Source organism: Eleutherodactylus coqui, chromosome 3 (genome assembly GCF_035609145.1).
Source record: "Eleutherodactylus coqui strain aEleCoq1 chromosome 3, aEleCoq1.hap1, whole genome shotgun sequence".
In the NCBI taxonomy this organism is placed as follows: Eukaryota; Metazoa; Chordata; class Amphibia; order Anura; family Eleutherodactylidae; genus Eleutherodactylus; species Eleutherodactylus coqui.
This window is the reverse complement of record NC_089839.1, coordinates 153,131,971-153,158,738: the sequence shown is the minus strand read 5'-3', so window position 1 is coordinate 153,158,738 and position 26,768 is coordinate 153,131,971. Positions and strand designations below refer to the sequence as shown.

Here is a 26,768-nt window from a genome sequence, read left to right as displayed (position 1 = left end):
TCGGTCGTCCATATAAAGCAGTAATAAAAAATCCTTGTTGGCTTGTTCACTTAAGGCAGTGATTTCCAACCGGGGTGCCGCGGCTCTCTGGCTGGGTATTCTTGTATCTTGTCACCACCGGAAGTGTGGCTGGTGACAAGATACAGGCTGCTTGACAGGCCGGCCATGCCCCCCTCTCAGGTCCTGGCAGTCACTAAAAGCGGCTTCCCTGGTGGCACAGCGTCTTCTCCATCGGCAGGCTCCCTGCACTGGGCGGCGGCGGCAGACAGTGAGGGAGCACTGGCCTCCCTGCACTGGGCAGCGGCAGAAGACACTGAGGGTGTGGCGGCAGCACAGCACTGAGTCACAGTGAGGAAGAGAGACGGGGACAGTGCAAGAAAACTCTGGGGACAGTGCTGGGTGACAGTGTGCCTGGCATGGAGGGTTGGTTTCAGTGTTGCGGTTGTATTAGCAGCTGTAAATGCTTCCATGTTCATGAAGCCAGGCCGAATTTTGGAAATCTGACATGTGCCACATCAAAGTCATTCTGACATTGTTTTTTTTCACCATAAATTATACTTCATTTAGGTTGCAAAAATAGACTGATAGAATGTGTGTATATTTATTAAAAGCACAAAATTGGGAATATTTTGAATTTTTTTTCACATTTTCAACTGAAATATGTCAAATATGTGCAAACACACTGTACAAATATATTTCCATCTGTTTACTATATTCTGGAAGCACATTGGAAAAACTATTTTTTTTTTAAATTCAGGAGATGTACCGTATATACCGGCGTATAAGACGACTTTTGAACCCCGAAAAATCTGCTCTGAAGTCGGGGGTCGTCTTATACGCCGGTAATACAAAAAGAAAAGTGTAAAAAAAAAAAATCATTACTCACCTCCCCCGGCGTTCTGACGCGCTCCGGCAGGATGTCGCTCGCTCCTCGTCCCCGGCGCAGCATTGCTTTCTGAATGCGGGGCTTGGAATCCCCGCCTCCAGAAAGCTAATACACACGCCGTCAGCCAGTTACAGCCATTCAATGACAGCATTGAATGGCTGTGATTGGCTGAAGGCGCACGTGGCTTCAGCCAATCACACTATTCAATGACATCATTGAATGGGTGTGATTGGCTGAAGCCACGTGCGCCTTCAGCCAATCACAGCCATTCAATGCTGTCATTGAATGGCTGTAACTGGCTGACGGCGTGTGTATTAGCTTTCTGGAGGCGGGGATTCCAAGCCCCGCATTCAGAAAGCAATGCTGCGCCGGGGACGAGGAGCGAGCGACATCCTGCCGGAGCGCGACAGAACGCCGGGGGAGGTGAGTAATGATTTTTTTTTTTTACACTATATTACCGGCGTATAAGGTGAAAGTTGGGGGGTCGTCTTATACGCCCCGTCGCCTTATACGCCGGTATATACGGTACATTAATTATTAGCATTTTGAAGAACATTTAGTTTTCCTACACCAAGCCAAGATTGCAAAGGCATATAGGTGTCAGACACAAATAAAAAAAAACACCCCTTAATGTATTCACTAAGGAGTGTCATGAGTATTTTGAGCCCACAGTTTTTTTTAGGAGTTAATGCAATTAAGAGGAGAAAAAAATAAAATTTCATATTTTTGCAAATAGGTCGTTTTAAAGACGGTTTTTTTTCTATTGTGCAAATGAAAATGAGGACTTGCACCCCAAAATGGATCCCTCTGTTTGTCCTGTTTTCAGAAACATACACATTGTGGCCCTAATCTTATGTCCATATGCATAACGGGGCCCAAACCAAAAGGAGCAGCGGGTAGCTTTGAGAACAGAAATTTAGCTTCAGGGTGCTTTAGACTCCATTGCCCACTTGTAGAACCCTTGAGCGGCCAAAACGACAGAGAACCCCCACAGTTTTTTAATGAATCTAAGCAAAGCAGAAGCAAAAATTTTTAATTGTTTTGGCAATTGTGTCCTTTTAAAAGCTGTTTTTTTTGTATAGCATACCTATGAATAAAGACTTTCACCCCAAAATGGATACCCCTGTTCAGAAACGTACCCATTGGGTATTGCTTACAGGACATATGGCTAAGCCTATAATGGAGGGAACACCAATTGGATTTTAGGGAACAACTGAATAAAATCCAGGCCCCATTGCTCACTTGTGGAGAAAAAAAATTGACTCCTTAAAAATAATACCCCCCTCTCGCCCCCGCCCTTTATGGCATTCCTTAAATCTTAGATAAAACTACGAATGTAAACTGCATGGTATGTCTGAAAACAAGGGTAATTACTGAGGCCTGGTTGGGATGGGTGCATGGGGCAATAAAATCAGGTATCCCTCCTTCTCCCATGCTAGCTGAAAACACAACACTTTTTTGGGCGGAGGGCGCGATCTGAATAATGCCAGACTCTCACAGCCATATGTGAAATCTGCTTGCGAAGGCCTACAGCGTATCCTAGCTGTGAGCCTGGCCATGGCCCTGTGTTTGGCCACGTAATCTACTGCGCATAACTGCGTACTCACACAGGCGGTCATTCGCAGAACAACTTTTTTTGTTTGCATTTCCTGTGCCATCACTTAGGTACCCGTAGCCCATACACAATGTAGTTGCATATGGGGTACAGGTATATCCACAACCATAGAGTACAATGGGCCCTAAGTTACGGATATCTGCGGAAGAACATGCTGCGTTCTGTTTAAAATTTAGATTTTAAATTGAGATTTAAAATTTCCTTGGCCCCCCCAACCTTCTGCGCATGCGCAGAAGTCTGCGTCAGGTCTTTGCAGGACCAAACCGCCGCGCGACATCAAGGAGGACGGAGGTGAGTCGTTTCATCTCCCCTCATGGATCCGATCCATGAGGGGAAATGAAGCTTCAACTTTATATAACGTTTTTAGAATTTTTATGCAGTCACCTTTTTCCATTGGAGAACGACGATCGTGTGACTGGGGGTCGCACGCGAATAACAGTCAATAGCAGGAACTTGTCACATGCACCGACTCTGGGGCTTTACTCTGCAGGGTCGGCGTGTTTCTACGGCCCTGTAGAATAAAGCCAAGACACCAAGGACATGAAAACTCATATGGAAAGTAACTAAGGGGTTAGGAGTAGGTTACAGTAGTGGGAGGTGTATGTGCTCATCTTGCACAGCTGTGTACAATGCTCTGTTGGTATCTGATGATATGGGTCCAAAAGTGCGGGTATAAAGTTTGGGAAACACATAAGAATGCATCTTCTGGCCTAAAATTTTAGACTTTGCAATTCTGCAGCGTACTACCGGTATTAACCCCTTCCCGCTCCAGGACGTACATTTACGTCCTGGAGCGTCGGGTATATATGAAGAGAGGTCCCGGGGCGACCACTCTTCATACAGCGCGGGCGTCAGCTGTTTATTACAGCTTACACCCGCGGGCAATAGCCGCGATCATCTGTTCATGGCTATTAACCCTTTAAATGCCCCGAACAATGTTCGGGGGTCCTGCACAGCCCCCCCCCCCCACGGTGAGATCGGGGGAGCCGTGCAGGTGTCATGGCAGCCGGGGGCCTTCTGAAAGGCCCCAGGGCTGCCTTAGCAGACTGCCTATCAAGTCATCCCCGTGGGGTGGCTTGATAGGCAGTCTGCTAAAATTGCAGTATGACGTAATGCTGTAGCATTACGTCATACTGCAGGAGCGATCAAATCATCGCATATTGTAGTCCCCCAGGGGAACTTGAATGTAAAGTAAAAAAAAAAAAAAAAAAAAGATCAATAAAGTATTTTCAGTTGTAAAAAAATTTTAAAAAAATCACCCCCTTTTGCCATATCTATAATTTAAAAAATCTAAATAATAAAATAAAAATACATATGTGGTATCGCCGCGGCCGTAAAAGTCCACTCTATCAAAGTAGCGCATTATTTACCCAGCACGGTGAACGTCATCTGAAAAAAAATAAAGAACGCCAGAAATGCACTTTTTCAGTCACCCTGTCTGTCTCCCAGAAAAAACGCTATAAAAAGCGATCAAAAAGTCGTATGTATTCTAAATTTGTACTAACCGAAAATACAGGACATCCCTCAAAAAATGAGCCCTCGCTCTAGTACGTCGACAGAAAAATAAAAAAGGTTATTGCGCGCACAAGATGACGGCAGAAAATAATTTAAAAAAATTAAATGTCTCTGAAAAAAAAAAGTATAGTAAAAAAAAAAAACAAGTTTGGTATCGTAGCAATCGTACTGGGCCATAGAATAAAGTTATGTCGCTTTTGTTGCAGTTTGTGTGCCGTAGAAAGAAGATGCACTGAAAGGTGGCGGAATGCTGTTCTTCTTTTTCATTTTACTCCACTTAGAAATTTTACACATTATATGGTACATTAAATAGCACAATTCAAAACTACAACTCATCCCGCAAAAAACAAGCTCTCAAAAGGCGACGTTGATGGATAAATAAAGGAGTTACGATTTTTTATTTTTTTTTAAAGGGGGGGGGGGGGGCCGCATCATGAAGGGGTTAAATAAAGCCCATTAAAACCATGATGTCTGCAAATCCTGCCACCAGAGTTAGTTGTGCCCCGTCATTTAGTCTGTTTATGCTTATCTGTATATGTTTGCGCCTTAGTGATGGGGTGTGCATCTAGGTCTGTGCTTGATATGGTATAAGTATGTTCATCTATTTTGCGTGGTAACATGTGACTGCTATTAATGTATTGTGATATGATGCTGCTTATACATTGTAACACACATATGGGACATCAACCATTATACTAATGCATATTTTACTGATGATGTACTGTTTTTGTGTGATGGCTGCACTCTCTTTTTTAAATAGAAATATTTTAATATGATTGATAAATAAAGATTTTTTAAAAAATATATTCGTGATCTGTGTATTGGTTCAGTGTTTTGGGGTTGCCTTTAGTGATGGAGCCAAATTTGGGAAATCAAAAACATGTGTCACTTTAACCCCTTAACGACCAGCCCATAGTGTTTTTACGTCCTCCCGGAGTGGGCTTTATTCTCTGAGGACGTAAAAACATGCTTCCTGCAGAGAATAATGCCCCTCGGGCTGTGGACGTGACAGCTCCATGCTGTTGGTGTCCGCAGGTAGCTGACAGCATGGAGCTGTCATCCCGGGCTGTTCGGAGCCCCCCCCCCCTGGCATTGCGATCGGCGCTATGCAATGGATAGCGCCGATCGCAAAAAAGTAATTAAAAGTACAATAAAAGTTAAAGATTCAGCTGCTCTGATGGATCGGATCCATCGGAGCAGCTGAAGTTACTCACCGATGTCCGCCGCACGACTCCCAGCTGTCCCGATGCTCCGGGCGCCGTCCTTCTGCGCATGCGCGCCAGGCGGCATTACGTCAGCCGCATGCGCAGAAGGCCCGGCGGCGCGGGAGACTTAAAATCTCCTGGCTCCCGGCTCCTGTAGGTAGCCGGGAGGCAGGAGATGTCAGCGGGGACTGCGGTGAGCGGTCCCCGATACCGCGATCGCCGTTATACAACGGATAACGACGATCGCGGAAAAGTGAAAAAAAGTGTAAAAAAAGAAAAGTTTCACCTCCCCTCATGGATCGGATCCATGAGGGGAGGTGAAAATACTCACCTCAGGTCCGCCGATGTCCTCCGGCCGGTGTCGGGACCCCCCGCTGGCTTCTGCGATGTGCCGATGCGGCGAGCATGCGCAGAAGCCGGCGAGCCTGGCAAATTCAAAATCTCCCTGCACCCGGCTGTCACAGATAGCCGAGTGCAGGGAAATATGACAGGAGACCGCTGTATGTGGTTTCCAGTCATATGATCACCGTTATCCATCAGATAACGGTGATCATATAAAGTTAAAAAGTAAAAAAAAAAAAAAAGTTAAAAGTAAAAAAAAGTTTAAAAAGTTAAAGTTTCATCTCCCCTTATGGATCGTATCCGTAAGGGGGGATGAAATTACGTACCCAAGGTCCCGGATTTGTTCCCTGGTGGGATGTTGATCCGCGGATCTTACCCCAGCTTCGGCGCATGCGCCCGTCAGCATGATGGCGGACGCATGCGCAAAAGTGAAAGATTGCCCAAGAAATATAAAATCTCCCTGCTGCTGGCTACAAAAGGTAGCCAAGAGCCTGGAGATGTCACGGGGAGCCGCGGTATGCGGTTACTGGTCACGTGATCGCCGTTATCCAATGCATAATGGTGATCACGTGAAAGTTCTTTAAAAAGTGGCAGTTTCATTTCCCCTCACCGATGCGATCGGTTGGGGGAGATGAAACATCTTCTCGGAGGCTTCCGCATTTGAATCCAGATGCGATTATCCTCCATGGACCCTTCCGGCTGCTGCGCAATGCGCCCGCCGGCAAAATGCCGGACACATTCGCAGGAGCCGGGAAGCCCAGGAAATTTTAAATCTCCTTGCTCCCAGCGACCAACGGTCGCTGAGTGCTTGGAGCAGTGACCGGTGGCCTCGCTGAGCGGTCCCCGGTCACGTGATAAAGTAGCGAACTAACATTAGGCCGGTCACACATGCCCGGAGAGGAATTACAGGTTCTGCATGCGCTTGATCAGCGGTAATCCACGGATGAATCGCATGCATTGGATTACACAATTCCCCCCAATTAGCGGGTCGGAATTACGTAATCCACTCGCAGAAACAGAACACGGCATGCTATATTTTACCGCGGATATCTGCGACCTAGAGCCCTTTGTGCTCTATGACCGCGGATATACTCGCACCCCATATGCAAACACATTGTGTACGGGCTGCGGGTACCCGAGTCATCTCTAAGCGACGGCGCGGGAAATGCAAACAAAAAACCGCCTGTGTGAGTAGGCAGTTATGCGCAGTACATTACGCAACCGTACGCAGGGTCACAGTCGGGCTCACAGCTGGAATCCGCTGCAGGCCTCGGCAAGCGGATTCCGCCTACGGCTATGTGAGCACGGCGTTATTCAGACCGCTACCAGTAATCCGTAATTTACAAGAAGCCCCGGGAACGCTCGCCTTCCTGCAGTTCCAGGAGCAGCTTGTTGAGCGCCTTCTCTGTGAGACCGCTGCACCGCAGCAAGATTACAAAGCCTCACAGCGCCACTTTCTACACCCCATCCCCGCCGCTGAGGTTACGAAATACCCCCCAAAATACATGAGAGGAGGGGGGGGATACCCGGTTTTCTTGCCCCATGTGCCCAGCCCAACCAGCCTCCGTAATTACCCCTGTCTTCGGACATAAAACGCAGTTTATATTATTACCTTTATCTAATATTTAGGGAATGCCAAAAAATGGGGATGGCGGGGGGGGGGGGGGGATTATTTTTAGGAAGTCAAATTTTTTTCCGTATAAGTGGGCAATGGGGCCTGGAATTTATTCAGTTCGGCCCTGAAATCCAGCGGGCATTCCCTCCATTATGGGCCTAGCCATGTGTCCTGTAAGTAGATTAGGGCCACAATGAGTATGTTTCTGAACAGGGGACGAACAGGGGTATCCATTTTGGGGTGCAAGTCTTCATTCCTATGTACACTGTACAAAAAAAACCCAGTTTTTAAATTGACAAAATTGCCAAACAAATGAAAATCGTAATTTTTTCCTTTTGCTTTGCTTAGATTCATTCAAATACTTTGGGGTCAAAATATGCAGTACACCCCTAGATGAATTTGTTAAGGGGTGTAGTTTTTAAAATTGGGTCATTTGTGGGGGTTCTCTATCGTTTTGGACGCTCAATGGCTCTACATGTGGGCAATGGGGACTGGAATTTATTCCGTTGTACCCTGAAATCCAACGGGTGCTCCTTCCATTATAGGCCTAGCTATGTTTCCTTTAAGTAGATTAGGGCCACAATGGGTATGTTTCTGAACACGGGACAAATGGGGGTATCCATTTTGGGGCGAAAGTCTTCATTCCTATGTACACTTTCCAAAAAAACAGTTTTTAAATTGACACAATTGCCAAAAAAATGAAAATCGTAATTTTTTCCTTCTGCTTGGCTTAGATTCATTCAAAAACTGTGAAGTCAAAAAAAGTCATCATACCCCTTAGATAAATTCGTTAGGGGGTCTACTTTTCAAAATGGGGTCACTTGTGGGGGTTCTCCATCGTTTTGGTCACTCAGTGGCTCTACAAGTGGGCAATGGGGACTAAATCTCCTTCAAGCAAAATTTCTGTTCCGAAAGCCACCGGTTGCTCCTTTCATTTTGGGCCCCATTGTGCATATAGACGTAATACTAGGGCCACAATGGGTATGTTTCTGAGCACAGGACAAACAGGGGTATCCATTTTGGGGTGCAAGTCTTCATTCATATATGTGCGGTACAAAAAAAACTGCTTTTGAAATGACAATTACCAAAAAAATGAAAATCGTAATTTTTTTCCTTCGGCTTGGCTTAGAGTCATTCAAAAACTGTGAAGTCAAAAAAGTCATCGTACCCCTAGATAAATTCGTTAAGGGGTCTACTTTTCAAAATGGGGTCACTTGTGGGCGTTCTCCATCGTTTTGGTCACTCAAGGGCTCTACAAGTGGGCAATGGGGACTAAATCTCCTTCAAGCAAAATTTCTGTTCCGAAAGCCACCGGTTGCTCCTTTCATTTTGGGCCCCATTGTGCATCCAGACATATGATTAGGGCCACAATGGGTATGTTTCTGAGCACGGGAGAAACAGGGGTATCCATTTTGGGGTGCAAGTCTTCATTCATATATGTGCTGTACAAAAAAACTGCTTTTAAAATGACAGAATTACCAAAAAAATGAAAATTGTAATTTTTTTCTTTCGGCTTGGCTTAGAGTCATTCAAAAACTGTGAAGTCAAAAAAGTCATCGTACCCCTAGATAAATTCGTTAAGGGGTCTACTTTTCAAAATGGGGTCACTTGTGGGGGTTCTCCATAGTTTTGGTCACTCAATGGCTCTACAAGTGGGCAATGGGGCCTAAATCTCCTTCAAGCAAAATTTCTGTTCCGAAAGCCACCGATTGCTCCTTTCATTTTGGGCCCCATTGTGCATCCAAACGTAAGATTAGGGCCACAATGGGTATGTTTCTGAGCACAGGACAAACAGGGGTATCCATTCTGGGGTGCAAATCCTAATTTTCATGTGTACTATAGAAAAAAGTCCTGTCTTTAAAATGACATATTTGCAAAAATATGAAATTTTTGTTTTTCTCTTCTAAATTGCATTGACTCCTGAAAAAAAAACTGTGGGGTTAAAATACTCATGACACCCCTCAGTGAATACGTTAAAGGGTGTAGTTTTTAAAATGGGGTCACTTGTGGGGGTATCTATCATTTTGACTCCTATGAGCCTTTCCAATCTTGGATTGGTGTAGGAAAACAAAGTGTTCCTCAAAATGCTGAAAAGTAATGTTACATTTGTACGTCTCCTAAATGGTTAAAAAAAAAAAAAAACGAAAGTTTTTCCAATGTGCGCCCAAAATAAAGTAAACGGATGGAAATATAAATCTTAGCAAAAATTTCTATATTATGTTTGCACATATTTGAGATATTGCAGTTGGAAATGTGAAAAAATGACGATTTTTTTCAAAATTTTCCCAATTTTGGCGCTTTTAATAGATAAACACAAATTCTATCGGTCTTTTTTTTCAACCTAAATGAAGTACAACATGTGGCGAAAAAACAATGTCAGAATCGCTTGGATATGCAAAACCTTTCTGGTCTTTTTCCATGCTAAAGTGACACGTGTCAGATTTGCAAAATTTGGCCTGGTCATTAAGGCGTAAACAGGCTTGGTCACTAAGGGGTTAACATAAAATAACTCCGTAAAGGTTTTGCATAACCAAGTGATTCTGACATTGTTTTTTTTTTCACATATTGTACTTCACTTAGGTGGTAAAAATAGACCAATAGAATTTGTGTATATTTATTAAAAGTGCCTAAATTGGGAAAATTTTGAAAAACATTTTAGTTTTTAACATTTTTAACTGCATTATCTCAAATATGTGCAAAAATACTGTACCTTATTTTTAGAAAAAATATATTTCCATATGTTTACTTTATATTGGGCACACAATTGATAAACTTTAGTTCTTTCCCCTTTTTTGATAAAGAAAGCGAGCGTTTATTTTGATATGCGGTTACCCATTTTTCAAATTCTATCCAAATGGTCTGAGTCGTCCTTAATCAGATGTTGCAGTATCTGAATTTTGTAAGGGTGCCATTTATGGGTAGACAACATTTGCTGATTGTGGTATGGCTAAACCCCATATTCTTGAGACAGAGGATGAGTGATGCATTGTGGGCTCTTGCTGAACGAGGCCAGAACAGTGATTGCTGCTGCTACATCCAGTGGTTATTACTAGCCCAGCTTTTGATTTATTGGCAATAGAAGAGAATTTGACAAAGACGTTTGGCAACTGCACTATGGGTAATCTGAGGCATGCTTGGGTGGCATTGGTTGAAATCTTCTGCAATGATGTGCTCCAAAATGAAGATGATCTCAACATGTTCTGCTTGGACGCCACCAATCACATTGCCTGTACAGAATAAAATTCACTGTTTCAACAAGAGAGCAAATAATGTTACAGTAATATAAAAACACACCATGGTTCTTCTGGTAAAATGGTCTACAAATTTGATGCGTCACACACCTACTTCCCCATTGGAAAAACTGAAGTTGAATCTAAGATGGCAGCATTCAAAATGGCTGTCATCCTGGTAACATGGTCTATTAGATTTCTCCCTTCTTTCACAGTTCATGTCTAAAACGGGATCATTTTATATGGGCGTTTCTTTACTGTATATTAAGTGCCAACATATAACATGCACACACATTATGGGGGATGGGGGTGGGGCTATGGAAGGCTAGTCAGTACTTCTTTCTATTAATATTGAGTGTGGTCTAACCTGAACACCACAGCTATTGCCGCTCTGCGTGTCTGCGGCCACTTTGTGTTCACATCGTATGATTGTCTACTGATATCAGACAAGTAAACAGCGCTCAATAGGTAAGACATTATATTCAGTGCCGCCGTGTAGTTATCTGAGCTACATACAGTGCACTAGAATAATGGATATGCATGCTGCACCTAACACATATACAGTGTACAATATATGAAATAGAATAGCTATAAAACCACAATTACTAACAGCTATCTTGCAATAGTAAATAATTGGGCGGATTCATAAGGTATTCATTTCCTTCGGGCAAACTGTGATTTGAATACATTTAACCTAGTATAGACTGAGGTAAAGATAATGTAAAGGCCCATTTAGACAACTATTATTGCTCAAAATTTGCTCAAAAGCCATCTTTTGAGCGATAATCGTTGCATCTAAACGTGCTGCCATCGCGCACTGTTCGTTCATCGCTGATTTCTAGCAAACCAGAAATCAAAGATTACTCTCATCCTAAGGAATTGCTACAGGAGATGGTTTCTAAAACAAGGTTGCTTGTACAGGAAGATCTGTTGATCCCCAAGGTACGAAAGGAGCTTGGTAGGATGCCATTCGTCTCAAAGCATGATATCAGTAGCACTAAGGTGGCTGCTATAATTAAACGAAATTGGCCACTGCTCAGGAATGGTTGTATAGGGATCCCTGAATTTTAGAAAATGCTTGTGATGGCCTAGAGAAGGGAAAGGAACATTGGTGACACCCTTGTCCATTCACATTTTGTACAACCTGAAAAATATATCCAATTGTTTCTGGCTCCCGTGAAAAAGGGTAATTTCCCATGCTTGGGGTGTTCCTGTTGCGGGAACCTCCTCAAAGGGGTCCATCTTAGGCATCCATTATATAGCCACAAGTATGACATCCAGGCGAGGTACTCTTGTGCTTCATCATTCGTAGTTTACCTCATCACATGCCCGTGTGGTCTGGCCTATGTGGGCAAGACCACCAAGGAGGCGAGGACGATGATGGTGAAGCACAAGAGTACGATTAGAACCAGCAACATGGATTTACCCGTTTCTCAACATTTCACAAAATGCAGACATAGCATAAGCCAATTTAAATTTAGAATAATCGACCACGTCCCGGTATCTCCTAGGGGTGGTGATCGTGACTTGGCATTAAAGAAAAAAGACCTATATTGGATTCATGAATTGGACACAACGTGCCCTAAAGGACTAAATTTGGAGCACCAGTACCTACCACATATTTAACATCTTTTGCGATTTGCCATCCATATCATATTATTTGTGCATATGATACATGACTACAAGATTTGTGATATGTGTAATCTATATGCATTTTTATAATTGAATTTTTATTAGAATTTTTACACAGAATTTAACATGTTACATAGTTATTGAAACTCCTGGATAGGAGAGCCTCGATCGTAGCTGTGCAGATTTGTAACCGAATCATACATACATATATAAAAAAACTTTGTAAATATAGAAGGAAAAAGAAAAAAGGGAGAGAAGAAAAAAAAGGGAGTAGATTATAAGTAACATTTGTCTACAACAACAACAAAAAAAAAAGAACAATGGAGGTACAATTTTCCCCTGCCAGGAAGATAGTTGTTCTTGGGTTGCGTTGAAAGATCTCTGCATTGTAGGTCTGAGTTTGGAAGTTAGGGGGTATGTAGCCCGGGCGGGGAAGAGAGGGTTGGTAAAGTTGAGGGGATGGGGGTGTAGGGTTGCCTGGACTTGATAAGGGAGAGGGGTGTCGCTATCTTTTGTGTCGGCCGTTTAGGACCTCAACGTTATTTACCTCTCCAGTTCTCGTCCTATCTATAGGGGATTCTTGCTTGTATAGTCCAGCCAGGTTGCCCAGAAGGACCTTTGGGGAGAACGGGAGACAAATCTGCGTGAGAAAGCTTCCTCTAGGTGGAAAGTAAGTTCCACTGAGTTTCTGACCTCTAAATTAGAGGGAGCCTCTTTTGATTTCCAGTGCCTGGCGATTACTAGATGAGATGCAAGAATAATATGTGAGGTGATGGCTGAGTAGAAGGGAGACAATTTGTCCGTCTTCAAGAAGCAGAGGGCCAGGGTGGGGTCGGGGGTACGTGCTGGTTTGTGACGGAGTATATGAGGTTAAATACCAGGTTCCAAAAGGACCGTATGACTGGGCATAGCCACCACATGTGAAAATAGGTACCTTTTGCACCGCACTCTCTCCAGCAAGCCTCCGAGACTAGGGGGTTCATTCTAGATATCCTTGCTGGTGTAAGATACCAGTGTAGGAATATCTTTTCTGAAGACTCCCAGTGCGAGATGCCATGCGAAATTTTTTTGGTCCATGAGAGCACCCGGCCCCACTCCTCCAGACTAAATGTTTGTTTAAAATCAAGTTCCCAGAGTGTCATGTGGGTGGATTTAGTTTGGGCGATCTGGGAGAATGAGTTTTCATAGAAGGTAGATATGCCTCCGGAGACCCCTGTTGAGAGCGAGAAGAAAGCAAAAGCCGCTCTAGGGAATATGGGGTTATGGGCGTCCAGGGATTGTATTGCATATCTTAATCTTAAGTGGGAGAAGCTTAGTTTGTTGGGAAGTTTTAATGTCTTACCTATTGTAGGGAAGTCCATAATGGTCCCTTCTCTATAGAGGTCTCCGATTTTCCTGACTCCAAGTTTCTCCCACGTCCTATATTCAAAATCTGGGAGAATGGATGTCAAAAATCTCAGTGGGAGGAGTGTGATCGGTACCCTGTCCAGTGTCGAGGAGACCAGTTGGTTCCATATCTGGACTGACACTTGAATGCTAGGTAGGGTATGGGGTGGGAGAGGAGGGGGGTTCACTCCAAGAAGGGAGATCAGGGGAGTTCCCAAGGATGCTGCTTCTATGTTCACCCATTTCTTGGGGGATGCGGGGATCCACCAGTGTTTGATTTGGTCTAGTGTGGCTGCTGCAAAGTATCGCTTGATGTCAGGGGCTTGCATACCTCCTATTTTGTACGGTCTTGCCAGGGTGGAGAATTTAATTCTGGCGTGTGGTCCTCCCCATATGAATTGATTGATAAGGGCTTGGAGTTTTGATATAAAGTGGGTGGGGTCGGGATTGTTACAGTCCTGAAGACGTATAGTATGCGGGGGGAGGATCATCATTTTAACCGCTGCTATTCTGCCGGCCCAGTAGATGAAGGGTTTGTGGAATTTACTTAGAATACACGAGATACGCTGTATAAGTGGTAGGTAATTTTTAGAAAATGTCAAGGAGCTGAGGTATGTTATGTTGACACCTAGGTATGGTAGCGAGTCTTTACACCAGGAGAAGGGGAAGCTTTCCGTGATAGTCTGGGTGGTCTTGTCGTCTAAGCCTAAGTTTAATATTTTGGATTTTGCGTTATTAATCTTATAATATGAGACCTCGCCAAACTGGGCTAGTGTGGATTGGGCTTGTGTCAGGGAAGGGATGGGGTTCGTAATGGCTAGGATAACGTCATCTGCGTATAGTCCGATTTTGTGTTCCTGTGATGCAACCTTGATTCCCTGTATATTCTGATTAGTTCTAAACTTTTCCGCCAGCGGTTCCATAATCAGGGCAGATATTAGGGGTGACAAGGGGCGCCCCTGCCTTGTACCGTTGGAGATGGTAAATGGCGAGGAGAGGCATCCTGAAGAAAAGACTCTAGCAGATGGTGCTGAATACAAAGCCAGGATTGCAGTTTTAATGGGCCCTGAGAAGCCGAATTTTCCCAGGGTGGCTTCCAGGAATCCCCAGTGACTGCGATCGAATGCTTTCTCAGCATCTAATGCCAAGAGAAGTGCTGGGGGTTCCATTCCTTTCCGCCACCCTGACAAGATTCAAGAATCGCCGAGTACCGTCCGGAGCTTGTCTCTGGGGGACAAAACCAACCTGGTCTGCTGCTACCAATAGGGGAAGGATCGAGAACAGTCTGATGCTGAGAAGTTTTGCGTAGATTTTTACGTCCGTGTTCAGGAGGGAGATGGGACGAAAGTTGGCCGGGGATGTGTTCTCCTTCCCTGGTTTAGGGATAGTGACGATCAGGGCTTCCAACATCTCCGATGGGAAGGAGCCGGTTCTCATCGCTCCATTGAACACGGACATCAAATGGGGGGCTAGGATTGGTGCAAATTTTTTATAATAACCGTTGGAAAAGCCGTCTGGGCCAGGGGATTTGTGCGGTTTTAGTAATTTAATCGTATCCAGCACTTCTTGTGTGGAGATTGGGGCCGAGAGGTTTTCTAGTTGTTCAGGAGAGAGGCAAGGGAGGTTTATGTTTTGTAGGAAATTTTGTATTTCTTCGCTGTGGGTGTGGTAAATGTTTAAATTGTCTTTTAGGTTATATAGGGAGGACTAGTAGTATTCGGCGAACATGTTTGCAATCTTTTGGGGATGGGAAATTTTCCTGCCTTGAGAGTAGAGTCAAGCAAATGTTTGATTTTTTTTTTTTTTGCTCTGCGTTCTTTAAGTTGTTTTGCTAGTAAGGCCCCTGTCCTATTATCGTGTGCGTAAAATTGCATCTTTAGTTTTAGGAACGGAGTGTCATGTTTAGAAACTAGTAGGTTTTGGAGTTTGGCCCTGAGGTTAAGCAGGTATTTTGTTTTTTTGTGTAGATGGTTCTTTTTTGTTTAGGGAGTCTAATGATTTGATTTTGTCCATCAGGGTGTTGAATTCCTCATCTCTTTTTCTTTTTGCCCTTGCTCCAAGTTTTATGAGCACTCCTCGCATGAAAGCCTTGTGGGCGTTCCATACCGTGTTCGTGTTTGGGACCGAGCCTATATTGTTGGCGAAAAATTCCTCTAATTCCTCTTTGAGAGGCGTTTCGTGTTCTTGGAGGTTTAGAATATATTCATTTAATCTCCATGGAGATGTTGGAGAGTAGCTGAATGTTTCTCAGAGGGACAAGGATATAGGGGGCATGATCAGACCATGAAAACGTTCCGATTTCAGCCTGTAAGGTGCTCTCCAGACCCCTGTGCGGCAGCAGGAATACATCTATTCTAGAGTAGGATGCGTGGGGCGCGGAGAGGAAGGTATAGTTTCTCTCCGATCCATGCAAGCATCTCCATACATCATATAGCCCCTCTGAGTGAATAATCAGGACAATGGGTGATATGCCTCTGCCTCTCACCGTGGAGTTTAACTCGGGATCTAGCACTGAGTTCAGGTCTCCTCCAATCACTAGATTACCCTCGCGGATTTTGGCCATTTCTGACAGGACATGTTTAAAGAATTTTGCTTGTCTATTCGGGGGGAAATAAACATTTACAAGGGTGTATATGGTAGCGTTAATCTCGCATGTCAGTATTAAGAAACGGCCTGCTGGATCCGTGTATATGTTTCTTTGGGAGAATGATACTTTTTGGCTTATGGCTATCATTACTCCTTTTTTTTCTTTTTTTCCCTCCCCACTGGATGCCAAGAAAATATGTGGGAATTTGGGGTGGTTGCAGGGGGGGGGGGTTTGTTTTTTATAAAGTGAGTCTCTTGTGCAAAGAAAATGTCAGAGTGGGATTTAACAGCCTGTCTCCAGAGCATACTCCGTTTATATGAGCTATTCAGACCTTTTACATTTAGAGAAGAAATGTTAATTGGCATGACTGGCTACTGGTGCGTTAGTTGGGCTGTCGTGTCGTCTTGTCATGTTTGGGATAATGGAAGGGTGGGAATAGGACCTCCTGGGAACATTTTTATAACTGGCAGTAACCTGCAAATAAACATCAACAATAAACAAAGTCAAAAGAATGTTCATCCAGTGCCGATGGGCGCTGGGTGAATGAACCTTAGGGGGGGGGGGGGGGTGGTATTTTGAACCATCTGTTTCGGGCTCCACAGTGGAAAGGGACAGGAATAGATCTAGGCCTTTTCAAGGCTCCCAGTTACGCGTGTTTGCCACGCTTGTTTGCGGTCTACCATTCTTGCTCAACTCTGGGAGGTGAATTCCCCGCCGTCCTCGGGGATTTCTGAGGAGTGGGGACTTCCCATTGTTTCAGGAGAGAGGCGCCTTCCTCTACTGAAGTCACAACATGGAGAGTTCCGTTTCTGGAGAACAGAAGCTTGGTTGAGAATCCCCATCTATATTTAATGTGGGCCTCTCGTAGAGCTGATGCTATTGCTGTGAATAGTCTACGCGACTGCAGAGTGGCCGCTGACAGATCTGGGAATATTTGAATATGCTCCTATGGGGCCGGCAGTATGCCCCTACGTCTTCCTACGGATAGGATTTCTTCCTTTATTTTGTAGAAGTGGATCCTTGCCAGGATGTCTCTTGGAGCGGATTCTGGGACGGAACGTGCTTTCGGGATCCTGTGAGCTCTGTCGATCGCATATTCTATTTCAGGAAGGTCCGGGAGGAGCATTTGTAGCAATTTAAGTAGATATTGTGGAATGTCGGGAGGGAGCACGTTCTCCGGGATTCCCCTGAATTTGAGATTGTTCCTTCTGGATCGGTCCTCTAGGTCAACGACTTTTTCCCGCAACCGAGCCACTTCATCTTCTAGGTTACCGTGAGCATCCACCAGCTCATTGTGGGCTTTGGTAAATTCTCCTAGTTTTTGTTCGATGTGGTCAGTTCGAGTAGCTAGATGGTCTATGTTGGATTGTAGTTGTCCTGATAAGTTCTGAATGTCGTTGGATATGTCTTTTTGTAGCGATATCAACATGTTCTTCAGAGCGTTTATGGTTAAAGAGCTCTCAGAGTCCGGGTAAGCTTGGAGGTTATTTGTGGAGTCTGTTTGTTGCAGGGGTTCTAAAGGCTTGTTATTTTGACTCTTCTTTACTGCGGGGCCTTTGGATGAGGGAGAGGTTGGGGAGGCTTCTTGGACGTTTCTCTTTCCGATGCTTCTTGGGGAGGAGTTGGAGCTGCCCTGGGAAGGCGAGGGGGGGCCCGGGGAGGAGTTTTGTGATGGAGGTATTTCTTCGGGTTCAAGATTCCTCGGATGGGGAGTAGTTGGTTTGTTTCTGCTGCTGCGGGGGCCAGGGGAGGAAGAACTTAGAGTCGTCTTGGGACAGCAGTTTTGATGCGGCGTTTAACCATTGTGTGTAGATAATGTCTGAGAAGATGCGTTGGCTTAGTCTCTGTTTATGTTCAGACGGACTCACCAGAAGGAGTGGTATTTTGTAGAGCAGGAAGACGTAGTCAGTATGGTTAAAGTTCTTTAGGTGTTCATTAGTATTTGATGGCCTTGTTTTGAGCTGTTTTGGAGCCACATGTAGCAGATGGGACTATCTCACTTAGTCATGTTGCTCCATCTTGAGTGTGGAGGAGTAGCGATTTCTATGTTGTTCTTTAAGATTAATCAAATGCGGGTTTTCCTTATCTGGAAGTTTTTTGTGTCGTTTAGTCTAAGAATAGAGCCTTCGGGGCCAGAGGAGGCAAGTTGTACTGCGGAAGAAGGTATGCGGAGAGAGGAGGAGGGGTTTTAAGAGGCTCTGTACGTTTGTTCTTTCTGAAGGAGATTATTTGAAATTCCCTCCAATAGGGGGTACGCCTGTTTGTGGAAGGGGTCTCCTCCTCTTCCCAATGTCCTCCAAAGTTGCGCAGAGGTAAAAAAGATCCGACGTACTCTGATCCAGAGACAGCTGCCTCTGTGCGTTTGTCAGTCCCTTATAGGAGAGCGGGGGAGGGGCTGTACTACCTCTCCTTATGGCAACTCTCTGAGTCCTGAGGGTTATAGTTCCCAGGTCTGAATAAATGTAGGGGCTCAGCGTCTGTGTACCCCAAAGGCCTGTGTGCCTGCTCAGGGGGTCTCCTGGGGTATTTAGTGGGCAAAGCTGGGGTGTCTGGGGCCGCTTGTGGCCTGTACCTGCACCCGGGGTCTCCCGCAGCTGTTTCAGTCTGTCCCTGCTACACGGGGCATTGATCTCCCCCTTCCCTACGGTGTCCTACCTTTGGGCTGCTGAGCTGCGTCCGCTGCCGCTTCTCCTCCTCTGCTCCTGTTCCCTGGAGGCTCCTCTTTCTATAGCGGGGGGGGGGGGGGGGGGGGGGGGGGGGGGCTTCCCGCTCGGGTACGCTCGGCTCCGGATGGTCCAGCGGCCACTTCCGGTTTACGGAGGCCGGCACTCTAGTCCGCGGCTTACCCAGGCCTCACTTCGCTCCGATGACTATGCTGCCGGGAAACAGCTCAAACTGTTCCTCTACCCCTGAGGATGTTCGTGGGGTGATTCGCAGGTTTCTCCTGTGGATTCTCCTCCCGAAATCGGCCAAAGAGCAGTGGGTAGTGGCAGAGCTCGCTCTCGTGCGACTTTCCCGCCACTCGTCCGGCCACGTCCCCCCCCTATATGCATTTTTAAGTAATTTATGTTCTTTATGTCTGTCTGTTTTTTAGATGTATTAGCATGGCTCTGGAGGTATCTCCATCCAGCTCTCCATTTTGATGAATACTTCTAGATAGTTGTACATCATATCCTGTCTCAAGTTTATGTATTTCTCTCACTGATAGATCTATATTACTTAATAAAAACGCATTATTTCATCTTGGTTGTCCCTTGGAGGTTATTGTGCGGTTAGGGTGGCTCAGCCCCTTTCTCTTTAATGACCAACTTTAACTGCTATATGGCTATTAATTTAGTATAACATAGGGATTATTGTATTACATTTATTATGGGATCATATGGGATTTACATACCACTGCAATATGCACATAATGGCTAATCCTGGTTGTGATGATTATTTAGTCAACAGTGCGGAGACTATGTTGGTCCAGAATGCAGGTTATATTTTATAAATTATTTTTCATGTGGGGTTTATTGTCCTTTCCCTTTCGACATACCATATGTACATTTATTAAATGACTATATTTGGTTGTGGCCGATGCATCCGCACCGTTACCACAGGGCAACCATCTTCATAACAGATCGCGCGGCGCTGGCTAACAGCGCATGCACGGTCTTTACTATGATGTCTGGTATTGAGACATCGCGGGATGTAAGTGAAATACTGAGACGCAGTAGAACGTCATGACGCTAACATGTGTGGTCATGACATGGCGCATGCACACTGGATGTAGGAGATGCTGGTGAATGGGCGGAAGTGAGAGACAGGCTGGATGGAGTGTTCCTGGATCTAGTATGCCCTGGGGTCCATGGTACTTTTAATGTTAATTCCATATATCTGTCATGCATTTGTGGTTATTACTAATTAGGGGGATGGCGTCAGTCTGAGCACTGATTGGTGGTGCACTATGTTACATGGGTTTATATGTTTGCACCTTTCTCTGCACTGTTATAAGCTTTAAAAAGGCTGTGGAGGTCAAAATGTAGCTGTCATTCTATACATTATGGGAGAATAAAAGAAAGCTTACAGCTGATTTGCACTTGTCTATGCTGCCAAGTGTCTACTGCTTTATCGACATTGGAATTTGATGGTTTGGTTTTGACCCTCCTGCTTGGCTTTGCATTGTCATCTGCCTGACCTGGAGTAGGTTCTCACGTAGTGCTGTGGGTGCACCCCTTTCTTTCTACAGGTCTTTGTAGCACTGGATGAAAGACAAAAAACACCAATAAAGCAAAAACCAGTAAAGCAATACAATCTGCAGACTGCAAGTTACAATAACTTTCGGGCATTACAGCAGCACACAAAGTCCCTGCAGGTTGGATTACAGATAACTGCTGCCTCCATACTTCTAGGGGAGGATACCTACCTGATATGTATTGTCATGGGTCACACCAAGATTTTTTTCTCTACGTATGAATCCATATAAATCCTATTAATGCTGAGAAACACGACAGACCCATACAAGGCTAGGATAGCCCTACAATACAGATCTGTAAAACAGCAGCATGCAGGAGGCCGTCGAAGTGTTCTTCCTACCTTTGCCAGAAAGACGTAGTTGTATTTGGAGTAGCCATGATGCACTTCTTCAGCCTTTAATATAATGAACAAAGTTTTATTAATCAAAATAATACGAAAGCAATAAAGGATACAATATACTGTACGGCATTACACACAGCAATGCAGTTATGCAAAAAAAGGGGGGAAATGGGAAGGGAAATGCAGAATGGGGCCATGAGAAGATAAGATGTTCAGTAGGTGCCACAAACATCATTTACCGTATATACCGGCGTATAAGACGACTTTTGAACCCCGAAAAATCTGCTCTGAAGTCGGGGGTCGTCTTATACGCCGGTAATACAAAAAAAAGAAAGTGTCAAAAAAAAATAAAATCATTCCTCACCTCCCCCGTTCTGCGGCGCTGCTGCAGGCTGCCGCTCCCTCCTGGTCCCCGGCAGAGCATTGCTTTCTGGACGCAGGGCTTGAAATCCCCGCCTCCAGAAAGCTAATACTGTGATTGGCTGACGGCGTGTGTTAGCCAATCACAGCCATTCAATGACATCATTGAATGGCTGTGATTGGCTGAAGGTGCACGTGTGTTACCCAATCACTGCCATTCAATGTCATTGAATGGCTGTGATTGGCTGACGGCGTGTGCTAGGCAATCACAGCATTAGATTTCTGGAGGCGGGGATTTCAAGCCCTGCGTCCAGAAAGCAATGCTCTGCCGGGGACCAGGAGGGAGCGACATCCTGCAGCAGCGCCGCAGAACACCGGGGGAGGTGAGTAATGATTTTTTTTTTGCTCCGCTGTATTCCCGGCGTATAAGGTGACAGTTGGGTGGTCATCTTATATGCCCCGTCACCTTATACGCCGGAATATACAGTACATTCATTGCTGAACAATAGTAAGAAACTAAACAACCCCTTTAACCCATTAACCCATGGTAAATATACGGCGCTTGGTCCTGGGCTTAAAGCCCCACTGATAGTAAAATTATGGTGGAAATTTAAGCCTCCTGCTGTGCAATCAATCAGAGGAAGGATGGGTTATCAGCTGTTAGTGACTCAATGAGAAAGTGAAAGCGGAAGTGTAACTTCCACTACTGGAGTCCGGGGTTCCCTGCTACAGCAGAACTACTAGACCCTGATCAGCTCTGCCAGTGACTAATGTCACTACAGGGTATGTTTTCCCCTGTAACTGGGGCTCCTATGGATGCCCCAGCTACAGTATGAACGTGTCAAAAAAAAACAAAAAACATGTAAATGTTCCCCAGAGGTCTTACATGACATCACGGGGGACATAGTAAAAAACATAATCACATACATAAGTAAAACAAAATTACAGAATAAAAAAACAATATATACATAAGAAAGAAAATAACCCAAAACCGACGCCAACCAAAACAGTCTCTGTAAGCACCCTGTAATCCAAAACCATACATATTATACATCTATTTGTTTCGGACATCAAAACGTCCGAAACAAATAGAGGAACCAATTCTTCCCATACTTTATTTTAGCATAAATATACTAATTAAAAACAAACACAACTCTAAATATATTTTTTTTAAATCATTTTTTTTTCGCTTTTTACTCACAATAAAACCAAAAAAAATGGAAAAAGTGTCAGTGAAAAAGATATTGTAAAAAATCGCCTTATAGGTCACCGGAAAAAAAATGCAGCAAAAATAATTTTGGTAGCTAAAGTAAAAAAAAAAAAATAGGGCAGTAAAACCACCACATGGGTAAAATCCCTAAAACGGACCAGTAGTAATAGTGACCCCCCACAGCTGCCCCAATAGTAACAGGGACATCCCAAAGTGGCCCCAGTAGTAATAGTTGCAGCCCCCAGTAGTAATAGTGAAATCCCACAGCGGTCCCCAGTTGTAATAGTGACGACAGTAGTAATAGAGAACCTCCCCCCCACACAGCTGCCCTAGTAATAATAGTGACACCCCACAATGGCCCCCAGTAGTAATAGTGACACTCCACAGCGGCCCCCAGTAGTAATAGTGACACCGCACAGTGGCCCCAGCGGTAATAGTGACACGGCACAACGGCCCCAGCAGTAGTAGGGACACCATATAGCGGCTCCTAGTAGTAATAGTGACACTCCATAGCGGCCCCCAGTAGTAATAGTGTCACCCCACAGCAGCCCCCAGTAGTAATAGTGTCACCCCACAGCAGCCCCCAGTAGTAATAGTGTCACCCCACAGCAGCCCTAATAGTAATAGTGACGGCCCAGTAGTAATAGCGACCCCCAACAGCTGCCCCAGTAGTAACAGGGACATCCCAAAGTGGCCCCAGTAGTAATAGTTACATCCCACAGTAGCCCCCAGTAGTAATAGTGAAATCCCACAGCGGCCCCCAGTTGTAATAGTGACGACATAGTAGTAATAGAGAACCCCCCACACACACAGCTACCTTAGTAGTAATAGTGACCCCCCACAGCTGCCCCAATAGTAACAGGGACATCCCAAAGTGGCCCCAGTAGTAATAGTTGCAGCCCCCAGTAGTAATAGTGAAATCCCACAGCGGTCCCCAGTTGTAATAGTGACGACAGTAGTAATAGAGAACCTCCCCCCCACACAGCTGCCCTAGTAATAATAGTGACACCCCACAATGGCCCCCAGTAGTAATAGTGACACTCCACAGCGGCCCCCAGTAGTAATAGTGACACCGCACAGTGGCCCCAGCGGTAATAGTGACACGGCACAACGGCCCCAGCAGTAGTAGGGACACCATATAGCGGCTCCTAGTAGTAATAGTGACACTCCATAGCGGCCCCCAGTAGTAATAGTGTCACCCCACAGCAGCCCCCAGTAGTAATAGTGTCACCCCACAGCAGCCCCCAGTAGTAATAGTGTCACCCCACAGCAGCCCTAATAGTAATAGTGACGGCCCAGTAGTAATAGCGACCCCCAACAGCTGCCCCAGTAGTAACAGGGACATCCCAAAGTGGCCCCAGTAGTAATAGTTACATCCCACAGTAGCCCCCAGTAGTAATAGTGAAATCCCACAGCGGCCCCCAGTTGTAATAGTGACGACATAGTAGTAATAGAGAACCCCCCACACACACAGCTACCTTAGTAGTAATAGTGACACTCCACAGCGGCCCCCAATAGTAATAGTGACACTTCACAGTGGCCCCTAGTAGTAATAGTGGCACCCCACAGCAGCCCCCAGTAGTAATAGTGACATCACAGAGCGGCCCCCAGTAGTAATAGTAACACCCCATAGCAGTCCCCGGTAGTAATAGTGACACCCCACAGCGGACCTAAGAAGTAATAGTGATAGCCCCAGTAGTAATAGTGACGGCCCAGTAGTAATAGAGACACCCCCCCCCCCACACACACACACACAGCTGCCCCAGTGGTAATAGTGACACCCCACAGCGGCCCCCAAAAATAATAGTGTCAGCCCCGGTAGTAATAGTGACGGCCCAGTAGTAATAGTGACAGCCCAGTAGTAATACAGACCCCCCTCCGACACAGCTGCCCTAGTAGTAATAGTGACATCCCACAGTGGCCCCTGTAGTAATAACGACATCCCACAGCAGCCCCCAGTAGTAGTAGTGACACCCCACAGCAGAACCTAAGAGATGTCAGGGAAGGGAGGAAGAGTATCCCGGCTGCACACAGACGTCACAGTGTGCGCCGAGATCAGTGCTGCTGAGTGAATGCTGGCAGGGAAGCCGCAGCCCCTGCTGGTATTCAGAAATGTGGTGAGCGGCTGACGGCGACGCATGCCAGCAGTGAGGGCTCTGTGTGCCTTCTCTGGCACGCGTGCCATAGGTTCACCACCATTGCCTTATAACAATTACTTGGAATTGTGAGCCAAAGCCAGAATAACCATCCATCAGTGCGCAGTAGGTTTCTGGCTTGGCTAGTGAGAGGCCTATAAATGTTGGTCAGGAAGGTTATCGTTTCACCTTGGGAGAGTTGTGTGAGGATCCTTATAAGGATATCCATGCTCTTATGGGAAATATGCAAATGTTAGGATGGAACAACACTTCTACAGTGCCACCTATTAGAAGGCAGCATTCCTGCAAGTCAATTTCAGACTTTTTAACAAGCCTTGTAATAATGACTGGGAATTAGGAGCCAAAGCCAGAATCTGGCTTAATAGGGCATAAGAATATTGGATTGTCCTTATGAGACAGCCCCTTTAAGAACATAACCATCCTATATAGTCTATATTGAGAACTCATTATTAGGAAGATGAATTTCAATGCCCATTTTACAGCATTAAACAGGTATGGAGCAAGAACAAATAATTCGAAGGCAGTGAGAGAAAAACCATACTGTGTGTGTGTGTGTGTGTGTGTATATATACACACACACACACACACACACATATATACACATACATACATATATTATATATATATATATATATATATATATATATATATATACACACACACACACACACACACACACACACACACACACACACACACACACACACACACACACATATATATATATATACACACACACACACAGATATTCTATGCAAAATGTTCTTCCAAAACCAAAGCTTATTACACAGTGACGTTCGTATTCCCATTGCTCATTGAACAACCACACTGACGATAACACACAATGGAAATAATGCTTCGCAAACTACAGCAATTTAAAACAAGTTGAAGACAGCACTTTGTTATGTGGGTACAATAAATAATAGCATGGGGTCTGTACATTTAACGCCTTTAGGACACAGACTATTTTGGCACTGAGGACGCAACTTTTTTTTTGGATTTTCATCTGCATTTTTTAAAAGCCATAACTTTTTTTATTTTTTTCGTCAACATGGCCGTATGGGGGCTTGTTTTTTTTATGGCAAATGGCGGCTTTAATTGGTGCTATTTTTGAATGCATAGACTATATTGTAAAATCTGTATTAATTTTTTATGATAGTAGGAAGAGAAAACATCAATTCTGTCATTTTTTTTTTACAGCATTAATCATGCAGCATAAATGAAACAATACATATTTTCTGCTGGTCGGTAGGTTACAGCAATACCAAAATTATTTTTTTCCCCATAAATCGCTGCATTCAAAGTCCTGTAACTTTTTTTCCATGAACGGAGCGCTCTGAGGGCTTATTTTTTGCGTGATGAGCTGTAGTTTTTATGGGTAACATTTTGGGGTACATACGGCTTTATTGATCACTTTTATTGCGTTTTTTGAAAGGGAAAATTAAAAAAATGATTTTTATGCATAACAGCTATGATCGCTATGATAAAGCATTGCAGGACTTCTGTTCTGCAATGCCTTATCACTTGTTACAGTGATCATAGGCAATGGCAAAGCAGGACGCCTGTATTTAGCGTCCTGTTGCCATGGCAACCCGTCGTCCCTCCGCGATTACATAGCGGGGTCCGATGACGTCCCAGAGGTAGCGCCCTCCCTCTGTGAGCCCTTTACATGCCACAAGCTACATAGATCACGGTATGTAAGGGGTTAACAGTGGGGTCACTGTCCCGATGCACCCCCGCTGTTGCCGTGGGAGGCCGGCTATCTGGACATAACCTTACGTCATTTGGCATTATGGGGTTAAAGAGCGCATTCCTTGAAAAAAAAAATGGATTTTCCATCAGTTCTGTATAAGTAAGCTACAACCTTTGTCTATTTTCATCAACAAATATTTTATTGATTTTGTAAATTATTGATTTGACAAAGTATATAAAATGCAAATCACAACAATAAAGTATGTAATAAAACAAGAGAACTATTGTGGCGAGTCCATGGATAAACTTCATCTTGTTTCTCAGTGGTATCCGGTCTAAATCATATTCCACATTATTTGAAAGATGCTAAATTTGTCAATTTTTATATCCTGTATTATTCAGTTTGCATAATTTACGGTAATTCTTAAATTGGTCCTGGAGTCACCCAAGTATGACAAGGTAAAGACTAATCTAAGGCCCAGTGTCCACGAGCAGATTTGATTTGCGGCACCTGCGCCGGAGGTCCACAAATCAAGCCACCCATACAGATGCATTATCGTCAGCTAAAAGCATGTGGTTGTGCAGATCTCATGTGCGGGAAGAAATCGCAGCATGCATCATTTTCCTACGGATCCCGCAGGGATGGCACACTCGCAGCGGTCACTGTGTACGTGCCACAGATCTGTGGAAAAGCAGGAAATTTACAAACAAAAAAGAAAGCAATGCGCATGCGCCGGGTACGTCGGCCGGCGCTCTCTG

General features: G+C 44.7%; 1 long non-coding RNA gene across 1 annotated transcript in view; it reads right to left on the bottom strand.

Moving 5' to 3' along the window:
- Window positions 1-10,166: 10,166 nt before the first annotated feature.
- Window positions 10,167-26,768, bottom strand: part of LOC136621117 (uncharacterized) — a 47,249-nt gene continuing 30,647 nt past the window's right edge. The window contains exons 4-6 of the long non-coding RNA XR_010791215.1: window positions 20,592-20,645; window positions 20,083-20,256; window positions 10,167-10,405 (exon numbers count right to left, since the gene is read on the bottom strand). This is a non-coding gene — a long non-coding RNA (uncharacterized lncRNA). The remainder of the gene's footprint in view (window positions 10,406-20,082; window positions 20,257-20,591; window positions 20,646-26,768) is intronic.